The following is a 16,265-nucleotide window of genomic DNA, read 5'->3' as shown; positions in this document are numbered from 1 at the left end:
AGTTGGGAGATTGTTAGACTGAAGATTTGAAGGTCACACGTGTTTTATCAACGTTCAACGCACCTAATACAAGTTTATTACCTGACTATACAATCTAAAAACATAACTTGCTTATTCAATCTAAAATTAGTGATTATTTCTTTTTTAAACATAATGAATTAGCGGAAATACCTTTACTTATGAATTTTCATTTTTAATATTAGCGGGGATAGCTCTGTTGGGAGAGCGTCAGACTGAAGATTTGAAGGTCGTGTTTGATCTCCACGTTCACCGCAACTGATTCTAGTTGCATAACCCGACTATTCAATCTAAAATTAGTCATTGTTCCTTTCTGAAATCTCAATGAATTATCGGAAATACCTAACGTGTTCTAGTTCACCGCACCTTATACAAGTTGGATAACTTGAATATCTTATTAAAAATTAGTGATTATTTCTATTTAAAATTTCAATGAAGTAGCGAAAATACCTTTACTGATGAATTTTCATTTTTAACAGTAGTGTGGATAGTTCAGTTGAGAGAGCGTTAGATTGAAGATTTGAAGATCTCGTGTTCGATCCACGTTCACCACACATGGTTCACGTTGCACAATTTGACTATTCAATCTAAAATTAGTGATCATTTCTTTCTAAAATTTAAATTAATTAGCGGAAATATCTTTACTTAAAAACTTTCATTTTTAATGTTTGACTATTAGTGATCATTTCTTTCTAAAATTTCAATTAATTAGCGGAAATACCTTTACTTAAAAACTTTCATTTTTAATGTTAGCAGGGATAGCTCAGTTTGGAGAGCGTCAGATTTAAGATTTGAAGGTCACGTGTTCGATCTCCACGTTCACTGCACCTGTTTCTATTTGCATAACCTAACTATTCAATAAAAAAATTAGTCATTATTTCTTTTGAAATCTCAATGAATCAGCGAAAATATCTTTACTGATGAATTTTCATATCTAATGATTGTGGGGATAGCTCAGTTGGGAGAGCGTCAGACTGAAGATCTGAAGGTCACGTGTTCGATCCACGTTCTTCACCGCACTTGGTTCACATTGCATGACTATTCAATCTAAAACTTGTGATTATTAATTTAGGTTGACTAAGTTGCATAACTTGCCTATTCAATCTAAAACTTGTGATTATTAATTTTTTATGTTATCTGGGATGGCTTAGTTGGGAGAGCATTAGATTGAATATTGGAAGGTCTTGGTTCGATTGCATTCATTGCACCTTATAGTTTAGTTGATTATTATTTCTTTTTAAAATATAATGAATTATTGGAAATAGCTTTACTTATGAATTTTTATTTTTAATGTTAGCAGGGATAGCTAAGTTGGGAGAGTGTCAAACTAAAGATTTGAAGGTCACGTGTTTAATCTCCACGTTCACCGCACCTGTAACTATTCAACTGGATTATCACATTAACAATTTGAATCAAATAAAGTGACATTAACCATTTGAATCACCTCAACCCCACTTGTTGAACTTGACCAAATGTCTATAACATAACACTAACAAAGTCTTTTTAATCTAAAATACCATTGAACTTACCATTATAGTGCCTCTCAAACGTAGGTAAAGTTTAAATTCGAGTCTCCTTGTCAAACTCACTCGGGTGCTCATCTCAACCATGATGGCGTTCAACAAGAGAGACCTCGAAAATAGCCGGATTATCACATTAACCATTTGAATCACCTCAACCCCACTTGTTGAAATTGAAACAAATATCTAGAGCATAACACTAACATAGGTACGAGGTTCATAAAAGTCTTTAATCTAAGATACTATCGAACTTGACCATTAAAGTGCCTCTCAAAATGAGGTAAAGTTTAAATATAATTGGTGACAAAAGATGAAACTATAAAATAAAAAGAAATAAGAAAATAATATTCAATTTCAGAGAATCAAACCAGAATCTCCTAGGTGAAAGCCAAATATCCAATCTAAAACTTGTGATTATTAATTTTTTATGTTATCTGGGATGGCTTAGTTGGGAGAGCATTAGATTGAATATTGGAAGGTCTTGGTTCGATTGCATTCATTGCACCTTATAGTTTAGTTGATTATTATTTCTTTTTAAAATATAATGAATTATTGGAAATAGCTTTACTTATGAATTTTTATTTTTAATGTTAGCAGGGATAGCTAAGTTGGGAGAGTGTCAAACTAAAGATTTGAAGGTCACGTGTTTAATCTCCACGTTCACCGCACCTGTAACTATTCAACTGGATTATCACATTAACAATTTGAATCAAATAAAGTGACATTAACCATTTGAATCACCTCAACCCCACTTGTTGAACTTGACCAAATGTCTATAACATAACACTAACAAAGTCTTTTTAATCTAAAATACCATTGAACTTACCATTATAGTGCCTCTCAAACGTAGGTAAAGTTTAAATTCGAGTCTCCTTGTCAAACTCACTCGGGTGCTCATCTCAACCATGATGGCGTTCAACAAGAGAGACCTCGAAAATAGCCGGATTATCACATTAACCATTTGAATCACCTCAACCCCACTTGTTGAAATTGAAACAAATATCTAGAGCATAACACTAACATAGGTACGATGTTCATAAAAGTCTTTAATCTAAGATACTATCGAACTTGACCATTAAAGTGCCTCTCAAAATGAGGTAAAGTTTAAATATAATTGGTGACAAAAGATGAAACTATAAAATAAAAAGAAATAAGAAAATAATATTCAATTTCAGAGAATCAAACCAGAATCTCCTAGGTGAAAGCCAAATATCCAAACCGTTGGACAACAATGAATTTTTGGTGTAGTTGTCCTAAAGTCTTTTGTCTAATCGCTCAAGAGTTTTACTATGATGTTTTGGGTAATTTCTAACTCTTCGACACGTCCTTTCATGTGTGTGATAGAGTTCTCAGAATTACCGCGACGTTTCGAGCTGTTCGATCGTGTGGCTCTTTCTTCAAAACGGTAAACATCAAACATCAAACATCAGGTCTTTGATTGGCAACCCATCCAAAGGATTGTCGATTGCATCGATTGGATTAATAGTCTTCCCATGAGTTTATGGTGCATGACCCATTTTTTATAGCATTCACCTTCGAGCGCCACCATAGTTTTGCATCGTCCATGAGATGCATTGCGACCAACGTAACTCTTAGGTCCTATGAGCAAGTAACAGTAACCTTCAAGTATTGTTCTACGTAAAGAATAAAGCTTTTTAATTCCTTAGCATCCCGGTTTACATTTAAGGGGTTGTGTTCTTGGATTTTATGTTTGTTAAGCCCACATGAACTTGGCTTGAGGTGTGGTTCTCTACAGCCCAACTTGTCAAACTCACTCGAGTGCTCATCTCAACCATGACGTCGTTCAACAAGAGAGACCTCGAAAACGACTGGATTATCGCATTAACCATCTGAATCACCTTCTCATCTCAACCATGACGTCGTTCAACAAGAGAGACTTTGAAAACGACTGGATTATCGCATTAACCATTTGAATCACCTGCTCATCTCAACCATGATGTCGTTCAACAAGAGAGACCTCGAAAACGACTGGATTATCGCATTAACCATTTGAAATTGAACAAAATATCTATAACATAACTCTGACAAAGGTACGAAGTTCATAAAAAGTCTTTTTAGTCTAAGATAGAAACGGTAAAATAAAATGAAATAAGAAAATAACATTCCATTGCCGAGAATCAAACCCGGGTCTTCTTGGTGAAAGCCAGATATCCTGACCGCTGGACGACAATGGATTTTTGGTGTAGATGTCCTGAAGTATTTTGTCAGATCGCTGAAGAGTTTTAGCATGATCTTTTGCTTAATGTCTAACTCTTCGACACGTCCTTCCCTATGTGTGTTAGAGTTCTCAGGGCTACCGCGACATTTCGAGCTGTTCGATTGTGTTGCTCTTTCTTCGAATGTTAGGTCTTTGATTGGCAACCCATCCAGGGGAGCGTCGATTGCATCGATTCCATCAACGATCTTCCCATGAGTTTATGGTGCATGACCCATTTTTTATACCATTCACCTTCGAGCACTACCATAGTTTTGCATCGTCCATGAGATGCATTGTGGCTAATGTAACTCTCAGGTCGTATGAGAAAGTTCCTGTAGCCCTCCACTCTCAGGTCGTATAATAGAGTTCTTAGAGCTACCACGACATTTCGAGGTGTTCGATCGTGTGGCTTTTTCTTCAAAAGAGTCAACATCAAACGTCAGGTCTTTAATTGCCAACCCATCAAGGGGAGCATCGATTGCATCGATTCCATCAACGGTCTTCCCATGAGTTTATGGTGCATGACCCATTTTTTATATCATCCACCTTCGAGCGCTACCGTCCATCAGATGCATTGTGGCCAACGTAACTCTTAGGTCCTATGAGCAAGTTCCTGTAACCTTCAAGTAGTGTTCAACGTCAAAAATAAAGTTTTTTTAATTCCTTAGCATCCTGGTTCCCATTTAAGGGTTTGTGTTTTTGGATTTTCAGTTTGTTAAGCCCAACATGAGCTTGGCTTTGGGTGTGGTTCTCTACGACCCTCCTTGTCAAACTCACTCTGGTGCTCATCTCAGTCATCTCAGCCATGATGGCGTTCACTAAAAGAGACCTTGAAAATGACCGAATTATCACATTAACCATTTGAATGACCTCAACCTCACTTGTTGAAATTGAACCAAATATCTATGACATAACACTATTAAAGGTTCAAAGTTCATAAAAGTCTTTTTAATCTAAGGTACTATTGAACTTGACCATTATAGTGCCTCTCAAATCAAGTTCATAAAAGTCTTTTGAATTTAAGATACTATTGAACTCATCCATTATAGTGCTTCTCAAACCTAGGTAAAGTTTAAATATAATTGGTGACAAAAGATGAAACTATAAAATAAAAGAAATAAGAAAATAAAATTTCATTGTCGAGAATCAAACTCGGGTCTCCTCGATGAAAGTCAGATTTTCTGTGTAATGTCTTCGACACGTTTTTTTTATGTGTGTGATAGAGTTCTCAGAGATACCGCCACGTTTCTTGTTGTTCGATCACGTGACTCTTTCTTCAAAAGAGTCAACATCAAACATTAGGTCTTTGATTGGAAACCCATACAGGGGAGCGTCGATTGCTTCAATTCCATCAATGGTCTTCCCATAATTTTTTGGTGCATGACCAGTTTTTTATACAATTCACCTTCAAGCGCCACCATAGTTTTGCATCGTCCATGAGATGCATTGTGGGCCGATGTAACTCTTAGGTCCTCTGAGAAAGTTCCTATAGTCTTGAAGTATAATATCTATTAACGTATTTGATATGTTAAATATTAAAATAATTGATGTGTATCATAAACATTAAATAAAAATATATATTTGAAATTTGAATGATATTCATATTAATTAAACATATATTATGATATTCTACCACATTTTAATATTATTTAAATAAGATATTATATCTTAATGTATTAGGTATTCAAATATATAATTTGACAAAAATAATCACAAGTTCACCGTAAATAGAACCCTAGGGTTAAGTCAAAAAGTATCAAACACTAAATACTGTGACATTTTAGGTGATATTTTGAGGAAGCTGATAAGGTCTCCAAAGAGCAGGTGGTCATTTCTGACATTTTAGGTTAACAACATGGTGAAAAGAAACCAGAAATTCTGATACCAGCAATTAACTACAAATGAATAAGGTTTTAGAATAAATAAGATATCCAATCCAAAACAAAAATGATTTGATAAAAAGAATTTAGAGTCAAATGTTTTTATAAAATTCGACATGAAATTGGGATTTCGGAAAATTCTAATTTCTTAAAAGGACAAATATAAAATAGCATTTAATGTCCAATTAGAAAATATGAGGGGAACGTCATGTCATTTAGGCTAAAAAACGCTCCATCCGAATTTCAGAAGATTATGAATGATATTTTCAATCCTTTCAAAAAAATTCGATAGTTTATATTGATGATGTGTTGATATTTTCTAAAACCATTAAGATCAACACTTTAAACATCTACATACATTCATTAATGTAATCAAAAGAAATCAGCTAGTTGTGTCCATACCCAAAATCAAATAATATCAAACTCAGATCGGTTTTCTTGGATTTTAAATTTATCTATAATCTTGTTTCAAACAAAAAATAATTTTGCTAGATAGAAGTAAATTTTGTTGTGGTTTGATTTTAAAATTCTACCTATAAAAGAAGTTGAAAACATCTTGGGAGATTACCTATGGGTGAGTTTCTAACAAAGTCTCTCTTCTCTCCTCAGTCTTCTTAAACTCATACTAATCCAACCAATCATTTGCATGGACTCAAAAGTTCAATTACCTATAAAAGAAGTTGAAAACACCTTGTGAAAGTCTGTAAGCATACTACGACCTCTAGCTTTGCAAAATCCAGCGTTGTTGACGTTTATCAAAATCGCTGCCAAAATAAAGTTTAACGAGTGGTTCTATGGTGTAGTGGTTAGCACTTTCGACTTTGAATCTAACGACCTGTGTTTAATTCCCGATAGGTAATCCACCAATTTATACAAAATTGGTCCATAGTCGATTCGGTAGGGTCACTTTTGGACCGATTATCTGTAGAAGGGGTCACTAAGGTTGAGATCATACAAAATGGGACCATAGCTCAATGTTAGAGCATTTAATTGCAGATCAAGAGGTGACCAATTCGAACCTAGTTGGGCCCTTCTATCTAGGATAGAAATTTGTTACACTTTTTGGACCGACACTATGTCTACGGGGTCACTAAGGTTAAAATCCTACAAAATGGATCCATGGCTCAGTGGTAGAGAATTTGACCGGTCACCCGTTTGAACTTGGTTGGGCCCTTTTATTTTGGACAGACACTTTTTATACTTTTGGATTGACACTCGGTAGAAGGAGTCACTAAAGTTGAAATCATGCAAAATGGGTCCATAGCTCAGTGGTAGAGTATTTGACTGCAGATCAAGAGGTCACCAGTTTAAATCTGGTTGGGCCCTTTTATTTTGGACAGACACTTTGTTCGATTTACTCCCGGCCACCGAGTGTCTAAAGGGAAAAGAAATAAGAATAATTACCGATTTCATGTACATTAAGAAAAGAGTGTGGTATCCAGCACCCGAACATGGTTAAAAACATACAATTAGTCAACTTTGTACTCACTCCATGTTTTCCTTTCATTTAACTAAGAGTAGTTGCCCAACTTACAATTAAACAACACCAACTATCTTTTATGTTTTAAAATTATTTTTTTCAACATTTCCCTTATTTTGTACTATGAACCTATAAACTCTATTTCGAATATAATGTAAATATATATGTTCATTATATTTTAATTCTTTTTTTATTTCGAGAAAACATTTTACTTTGTTTTCAACCTGTTTTAACTTGCAATCCGTGCCTCGAGAACCCACATTTTACTTTGTTTTCAACCTGTTTTAACTTGCAATCCGTGCCTCGAGAACCCACCGAAAATGGGTCATGACTCCCTTTTTGTTTTCACTTACTCCTCCTACATTGATATATTCGTAATTTCATGTAGTCTTCCTAAATTTGCCAGTGACATTGTTTGTTGTCGAGCTTGATAATGTGAGTTTGTAACCCATCCGTTAGGGTTCTTGGAATGATTCTCTAGATTATCCCTTCCATGTTGGGAGTTGGGCCATGGGTCTTGGGTGAAGGAACCGTTGGTTTACCGCCCCTAAGAGTTAAGGAAGCATCTTGAGGCTAGTTTCACATAGTATCATTGTCTTTGAGATAACAATTCTTTTCTATTTTATCTAAAATTTTTAAATATGGGTTCATTTCCAAATGCATGCTAACACCCTTATTGTTGAATAAATGACATGAAACTTTCACATAGTAACGTTGCCTTTGCTCCTATTGGTGGAAGGATAATGTTGGATCGATATGACAACCCTAGAGGGGGTGAATAGGGTTTCAACAATCTAATTATTAAATTTTTTTTTAATAACAATCAAACTTGATACCATGCAATAAAACTTTACAATAATTTAGAACTTAAATAGGAAAAGGGTTAGAAATATAACACCATAGTTTTATAGTGGGAATTTGAATAAAACTTTCTGACTCTTTCCTCGGATCAGAGCCCAACCGCTACACCGCTCTTTTTACGACTGCAAGAGCAAACTCATTCCTTTCCACGACTCAGGATCAAACCGGTACACCGCTCTTTTTACGAGTTCAAGAGAAAACTCAATACTTGGGACTTTGATTCCTCTTAGTGTGAAGCTTGCATCTTGCAATTACTTGGGTAGAGAATGTGTTTCACTTAAAATTCACTCAAGAGAAAATAATCAAATAACGAACCATATTTTTAGATATAATTTAAGATTACCTATTTAATAAAACTCCATCCAAACTTCTACTCATAAATTTAATTATTATTTGTATACAATTGTTAATATGTAAGAAAATACACGTACAAAATGTTTATACTATTGGTAATACATTAGTCTTGGTTGTTTGACTAAAACAATGCAACCATTGGCCAAACTAAAGAATTTGATTCGAAGCTATCTCCTAATAGAGGGAGGCTCAATTAGACTTTGTTGTAAGATTCGACCATATCAATTTGAATAGCGTTCTCCAACTATAAATATTGAACTCCAAAGTATTCACGAGCAAAGTAAGTTTGTTGAAACTATCTATCAAAATGTTCCAAAGTGAGTCGTGGAGAAGATTTGCCTTAAAATCTAGTTCCAATTAAGGATGTCAATGATGAAGAAGTGCAAGCTGTTGGAAGGTTTGCCGTGGAAAATTTCAGAGGTGGTAGATATAATTTAATTTACAAGCGTGTGGTGAATGGTCTTTTCAGTCCCATATAGGTTTTGACCTCAAATTTTATATTATTGTGATAGAAGCTATAAATGACAATAACATTCATTGGTCAGATATTGCAATTGTGAAGAAGTTCCGTCATATGCATCGGACGCTACCGCCATCCTATAAGCTCTTATCTTTTGTGGAATTCTTCAAATTCCCTCTCCATAAGCAGTATAACTACTAGATTGCTTTCTTTACTTACAATAAGTCCTCTCTCTATATGTGCTTCTCGGACATTACTCTCTTTTATCTATAAAATGGCATAGCCATAATGATATAAATCCTTATATAAGTATCTTTTTTTTTTCTCTCATACCCACCTTATACATAACATGTTAAATTAACTCATACTTAAAAAAATAATTTCTCTCTTTTGGAGATGCGGGGTATCGATCCCCATACCTCTCGCATGCTAAGCGAGTGCTCTACCATCTGAGCTACATCCCCACAATCATTGTATCACAAAACCCTAAATTTTCCATCATCAATAATAGTGAAAATGAAGAAATATTGCTCTACCCAACATGTCATGAATAAGGAAAAAGAAATAATATATTTTTAATAATAGATAGTCTTATTTCTGGAGATGCGGGGTATCGATCCCCGTACCTCTCGCATGCAAAGCGAGCGCTCTACCATCTGAGCTACACCCCCTTGATTTTTACATCATAAAACCTTAAATGTCACATCATCAATAATAGTGAAAATAAAAAAATATCAAAATATTAACAAATAGTTTGGTTTGGTGATGCGAGACATCGATAATTGTGAAAATGAAAAAAAATAATAACAAATTAAATACTTTCTTTTGGAGATGCGGGTTATCAATCCCAGTACAACTCGCATGCAAAGCGAGCTCTCTACCATCTAAGCTACATCTCCACAATTTTTACGTCACAAAACCCTAAACTTCTCATCATGAATAATAGTGAAAATGAAAAAATATCGCTACTCATTATGTCATAAATAAGGAAATATTGAATAGAAATAAAATAGTAATAACAAATAGTTTCTTTTGGAGATGCGAGGTATCGATCCCCGTATCTCTCGCATGCTACAGTCCCATGATTTTACATTAAAAAACTCTAAACTTCCCGTCATCAATGATATTGAAAATGAAAAACTATCCCCGCTCATTATGTCGTAAGTAAGGAAAAATTTAAAAGAACTAATTTATTTAGTAATCGTTTCCTTTGTTGATGCATGGTTTCGATACCAGTACTTCTCACATTTGATGCAAACACTCTACCATCTAAGCTATATCCTCAAGATTCTTATGTCACAAAATCCTAAACATCTCGTCATCAATAATAAGGAAAATAAAAAAAAATAACGCTATTCATTATGTCATAAATAAGGAAAAATTGAATAGAAATAAAATAGTAATAACGAATAGTTTCTTTTGGAGATATGGGGTATTGATCCAATCCCCATACCTCTCGCATGCTAAGCAAGCAATCTACCATATAAGCTACATTCCCACAATACTTATATCAGAAAACCCTAAATGTCCCGTCATCAATTCTAGTGAAAATGAAAAAATATCTCCGCTAATTATGTCATAAATAAGGAAAGGTTGAATAGAAGTAAAATATTAATAACAAATAGTTTCTTTTGGAGATGGGGATATCCCTTTGCCTCTCGCATGCTAAATGAGCTCTACCATCTAAGCTACATCCCCACAATTCTTGCATCATAAAACCCTAAATTTCCCATCATAAGCTACATCCCCACAATTCTTGCATCATAAAACCCTAATTTCTCATCATCAATAATAGTGAAAATGAAGAAAATCTAGAGATGCAGGATATCAATCCCCATAACTCTCACATGCAAAGCGAGTGCTCTACCATCTAAGCTATATCCCCACAATTCTTATGTCACAAAGTCCTAAACATCTCGTCATCAGTAATAGTGAAAATGAAAAACTATCCCGCCTCATTTTGTCCTAAATAAGAAAAAATTGAAAAGAAATAATATATTTAGTAATCAATTCAATTGGAGATGCAAGGTATTGATCCCCGTACTTTCCACGATAATTTCAAAGAAAATAGAGTGTTATGATAAGTTAAGGTTAGATCAACTTTGAGTTCAAAGCAACAAGAACCAAAGACTGGTGCGAAAATTCTATGGACTAGTCGAAGTTATCCACAAGATAAGGAAGACATCATATAGGATCCAATTGCTCCTATGGATACAGACTAACCCTGTTGTCCACGTAAGTAACTTGAAATGTTATTATTCCGACCAAGAAAACATCAAGTAAAAGCAGGTGGTATGACGTCATGCAAAGAAGAAATTGTTTCAAGCGAAGAAACTAGGAAAGACACCAACAGAGAAGACTTGAAGAGTTAACAAACCATCAAGTGATTTTCAATAGCTCCTAGTAGGTTGGAAAAGACTTCTCAATCCTGAGATCAGCTAGAAGCGCATCGCGAGACTTAAAGTCAGCCTCATCCTACAACGTTGAGTTTATGAAGAGTCGGTTGATAGAGATATTGACAAATTGTGTAAGGGCAGATGTCGCGGTCATGATTGGCCGAGGCATGTTGCCTGTGGCTGCATGTTAGATGTCTCAACTATTCCTGTAAACGATTTGTGGTTCATGGTGGCATGCTCATTCCAAACACGTTTTACTTGCTTTCATCTTAGATAGACCTTTACTATTATTGTTGTGCCAATAAGGGGTGTATGATTAGTCCTCAAAATCATATCTACAGTATCAGGACTAAAATGTCCCAAAATGTACTATAGGAGAACGTGACCAGTTGTTGTTTCTTCACTTTTAGCTTATAACATTGCTTTAATTGAAATTGTTTCGAATGTATTTCCTCGCTCACGTTTTCTAAAATATTTCTTCTAAACGTGATTCGAGCATACACTGCTATTGTTCGTTCAGTCTAAATTTTGCATGGTTGACTTGTTCATTGGATTAGAACAAATGTCACATAATCATTGTCTCACTACTGCAAGAGTGCGATTGTGACACTTGTCTTCCGTTCAGTTGTGGGCCGCATCTTCTGACTAGTTACGTGAGTTTGGCCTGGAGCATACGTGTAGGTTGAAAAAGAAATTGTTGGATGCGGACTGCGAATAAGGGTTGGGCCACGGAAGGTTTTTTTTTTTTACCACATATGGACTTTGGCCTAGTGAGTTTTAAATTTGGGTTCGTTTGAAAAATTTTGGTTCATTTTTTAGTTCAAACGAACACAAATTAAACCTACTAGTTCTTTCTTCCTTGCACGACTCACTCCTATTCTCTGTTCTGCCTCTTCTTGCTTTGTTAAACTTCTTTAAAGGCTAATTTTCACCAATTATTTGGGAGCATCTTCCTTAAAAGGATTGTGACCACAGATGACCTATGTAGAAAATTTGTACCCTCTTTCCTAAAACCTTTAGCGGACAACATACCCAAAACAGATGCGCTGACTAGACTGCGCTACACCTTGTCTCACCCCCCCCCCCCCCCCGGAGAATATGGATCCACCCAATCGATGAACATTCAAACCAAACTCGCCCATTCTTTTTGGCACAGGGACGCGAGAACTAATCCGAGTAATCTACAGTGGGGAGACCCCTTAAAGCAACAAGCGAGAATGGCTAGGTTGATAGTAGGGTTAAAGAAAAGGCGAGTATGAAAAGACGTATCGCATAACTGTCCCTGTAAGCTGCTTCATTCTTTCTTGATCTATGAACCGACTTTATGAAAAAAATCAGTCTTTCGGCTGAAAGTGTGACTTTTGGGTATGGATAAGCAGGACCTCTTGGTTCGGGAGAAACCAGAGATGTTGGCTAAGAAAGCTAAGCAGGCAAGTACAGGACGGACAAAATGCACATACAAATTGATTGACATGATCTCTCTCCCTCTATCTTTGGCTAGTTGGCTAGTTGCACAATAAGCGGGAAAGCATACCAGGTAGGGAAAGAAAGGCTGCTCGATCTCCTGTAAGGCCAACCCTCAACGGCGAGCTCACCAGGCAATGCTATAAGTCCTATAGAAGTCTAAGGTTTCGTCTACTACGTGCTTTTTCCTTTCGTTTAGCGAGATAGCTTACCAGCTCTTTCGGCTCATAGCAGCAGTATGAAACGCAGAATCCTCATCATGAGTCGAGTACGCATTGCCATACGAATCGACATCGGCCAAACCAAGAGCTCTATTTTTTTCTTTAACGAAAGCGGATCTAACAGTTTCGATAAAACCAACATCTTTTAAAGATGGAGTCGCTCTGCCTTGATCACAGTGGACATATGCAGCTCCCGCTTTACCTTTGTCTACCGTGAAAAGGGAAGTTCCCTCACGATAGGCCCTCCCAGCTCCTGAACATCTTTCTATCAATCGAGAGAGGTATAGAATAGTACAACAACCAACAAGACAAGAATGGACTCATAAGATGGACGGTCAGGGAAGCGATTTCATTTGTGTTATCCGCCAAGGAAATGATCAAGGAATTCTCTATACACGGCTGAGAGATGACCGTATTGTTGCACATCCTGAATAAAGTACCGCAGGCAAGCGAAGCTTTTGAAAATGAAAGCGTGTAGAACTCAGATCCACTTTTTCTTCGATTCGTAAACTTCGGATCTGATCTTCCTTTCGTCTCCGGGAGACTGAGAGAGAATTTAGGCCTGGCGTGCATCCGATTCGGTCAACAATAAAGTACAAAGCGGATTGATTAAATGGGCTTGAAGTTCCATTATCGTTAGGTCGAAGATCTCTACTAGGTTTAGTGCACTTTGGTAATTGCGAATGTTGCCGTAATCGAATGTCTTTTTCATTCGACATTCTCTCTTACCAAGCACTCATACTTGCCAGGGTTGAGGAGACAGTCCTTGAGCTAATTGGGTTTCGAGATTGCGTATACGCGAAAAGAGCTCGCTTTCGACTTTCTCCTCGGCATTTTGTGCCCGGTTCTAGTTCAGGAAAGGGTCTGATCTCTTTCATTGGAGCACATTGATGCCGAAGGAGTCTTGAATAGCCTGACCGATAACACAAAGAAAGGGTATCTAAGTCACACTAGTGGAATAGCTTTTTCATAATAATTATCTCGATATATGATACCAAAAACCTGCCTGATGACTGATAAGGTAAGGGGTTTCAAAAGACAAAAGAATGACAATTCTACGTGTGATAGAAAAGGAGATCTTTTTTTTTTTGTTCAGTGTGTGCGGTTCGCCTGCCTTCCTGACCATGGATAGGCTATGGGGCTTTGCACTTCGGCCCCTGAGAATACCACATCAAGGTGACAGGATTCGAACCTATGGCTCTCTGAAACTTCTTCATCGGTTATTTGGGTGCATCTTTCTTAAAAGAATTGTGACGACAGATGACCTATGTGACGACAGTGGACAACATGCCTGCCTTCCTGACCACGGATAGACTACGGAGCTTTGCACTTCGGCTCCTGAGAATAACACATCAAGGTGACAGGATTCGAACCTATGGCTCTCTGAAACTTCTTCATCGGTTATTTCGGCGCATCTTCCTTTCAAGGTGACAGGATTCGAACCTATGGCTCTCTGAAACTTCTTCATCGGTTATTTCGGCGCATCTTCCTTAAAAGGATTGTGACAACAAATGACCTATTTGATTGAAAAGTTCCTAGAAAGAATACAATAATAGAAAAATTTGTGTAATGCTCTTTTCGAAGTCTGGCTCGAGACCATCTTCTTGGTTCAATGTTTAAAAACTACATTTTAAATCATATTATCTTACATAATTCATTTTGATATAATATTGTTGGGGGCATTTTAAGAATCGAACTTGAGACCTCTCACACCCAAAAGGATAATCATACCACTTAGACCACATGCCTTTATAGCAGATCTATAATTCTTAGTTGCTAGTCTATATATTTTCCGTGCCTAAATATATGAAATTTATATAAGTTGAAGTTGTGCATTGCCACGCATTCCTTTGGGTTAGGCCCCATTGATGAGTAAACTATTTTTATTTCATTTTGTTTTTTTTTTTTTGGGTTTCAAAATTGTCATTTTTATATTTTGGAGGGGCATTCCGAGAATCGAACTCGAGACCTCTTGCACCCAAAGCAAGAATCATACCACTAGACCAAATGCCCTTATTATGCACTATAGACATATATCGTGGAGTACACAAGTACATGATATTAATAAGAGCATTATCTTTCTCTAAGGCTCATCTTTTGAGAAATGAACATAGGGGCATTCCGAGAATTGAACTCGAGACCTCTCGCACCCTAAGCGAGAATCATACCACTAGACCAAATGCCCTTTCTAAAAAAAAATGCAACATTTTAAACTCCTACTCAATATATTTTTTCTCTCAAGTTTGAAATCTATTTTCTTGAGCGGTTGTTGGACTATAAAACAAAAAGTTGATGGTCTAGTATTTTACTTGTAAGTAAGGCATGTAATGTTGAATTGTTCTAATATGCAAGTGTTATCGAATAAACTACAACCCACAAATGAATCAAACTAATCAGTTTGGGTTGGGTTGGATTTATTCGGCTCAGTTCGTCAGTTTGTTTGATTTAATTCTTCTATTTTGCTTCGTATGACAAGAAAATGAAGTTGTATTGAATGTACCATAGTTTGATTTATGACAAACTCATATGAAATATAATTGCATTAATAGTACTAAGAGTTGGAGTCTATAAATATTTCATGAACTTAAGTGCAACTCATGCTTCATTAAAGACGAGATAAACTTTAGTTAAGTAACTGGAACTTTAAATTTAAATTACTTCATGTGGAGCTTCAATTACTCTATGTTAGCTACTATCTTTAGGGTTTACTAATTAGACACGAGTTCTTTGATTTAGGGGATTGTTTTATGTAATTTTCAACTACAACTTATGTTTTCAAATTTTTAGGTCATAATTTAGGTAGTGGTTGTATATTATGGATGAACACTAGAGTTTCTATCCCGTTCACCACAACTACTCTAGTTTTGGTTTGAAGGCTATAATTGTCATCTATGTTGTATTGCAATAAAATTTGTTTAGATGAAATTTTAGTTAAAGTTGCATATTTTACTTATTGCGAGTAAAAAATTTGTTTCTTAGCATAATATGAATTTCATTGTAGAGTTATTAGGAATAAGATGGAGAAAGAAATTTTCTTTAAAATAATAAACAGACCAAAGTTCATCTTTGTTGTTGTCTAATTGTGATTTTGCAAAAAGCTTAACTAATATGAAATATCAAGGTAAATCAAGAATATATATTCACACGTCATTCAAGATGACAATAAAATGGAGTTAAATTGAACGCAGTTGTAGTTTCATGTCTAGCATAATTGTATTAATGATATTAAAGAGAACTTCGTGTTTTATTAGAAGAGACCAACTTCCTTTAAGGTACTAGGAGTTTAAACTACTTCCATTGTAATTTCAATCACTCCACAATGATTACAAATTTAGGGTTGGCTAATTGGACATCAATTATCAACTTTAGGTTATAATTTAGGTAGTAGCCCTT

The 16,265-nt window shown here is 35.8% G+C and overlaps 6 non-coding genes across 6 annotated transcripts; 2 read left to right on the top strand and 4 right to left on the bottom strand.

The window, feature by feature from the left end:
- The first annotated feature begins 961 nt into the window (after positions 1-961).
- TRNAF-GAA (transfer RNA phenylalanine (anticodon GAA)) lies at positions 962-1,034 on the top strand. Its single transcript has one exon. It is a non-coding gene; the product is annotated as a tRNA-Phe (tRNA).
- A 5,856-nt stretch (positions 1,035-6,890) lies between these two features.
- TRNAC-GCA (transfer RNA cysteine (anticodon GCA)) lies at positions 6,891-6,962 on the top strand. The gene has a single exon. It is a non-coding gene; the product is annotated as a tRNA-Cys (tRNA).
- Positions 6,963-9,182: 2,220 nt separating this feature from the next.
- Positions 9,183-9,255, bottom strand: TRNAA-AGC (transfer RNA alanine (anticodon AGC)). Its single transcript has one exon. It is a non-coding gene; the product is annotated as a tRNA-Ala (tRNA).
- Positions 9,256-9,389: 134 nt separating this feature from the next.
- Positions 9,390-9,462, bottom strand: TRNAA-UGC (transfer RNA alanine (anticodon UGC)). Its single transcript has one exon. It is a non-coding gene; the product is annotated as a tRNA-Ala (tRNA).
- Positions 9,463-14,813: 5,351 nt separating this feature from the next.
- On the bottom strand, positions 14,814-14,885 carry TRNAP-UGG (transfer RNA proline (anticodon UGG)). The gene has a single exon. It is a non-coding gene; the product is annotated as a tRNA-Pro (tRNA).
- A 100-nt stretch (positions 14,886-14,985) lies between these two features.
- TRNAP-AGG (transfer RNA proline (anticodon AGG)) lies at positions 14,986-15,057 on the bottom strand. Its single transcript has one exon. It is a non-coding gene; the product is annotated as a tRNA-Pro (tRNA).
- Between the last annotated feature and the right edge of the window lie 1,208 nt (positions 15,058-16,265).

This window comes from Cucurbita pepo, chromosome 16, assembly GCF_057944985.1.
Source record: "Cucurbita pepo subsp. pepo isolate OVF chromosome 16, ASM5794498v1, whole genome shotgun sequence".
Classification (NCBI taxonomy): Eukaryota; Viridiplantae; Streptophyta; class Magnoliopsida; order Cucurbitales; family Cucurbitaceae; genus Cucurbita; species Cucurbita pepo.
The sequence above is the reverse complement of the archived record's forward strand: the minus strand, read 5'-3'. Positions and strand labels throughout refer to the sequence as shown.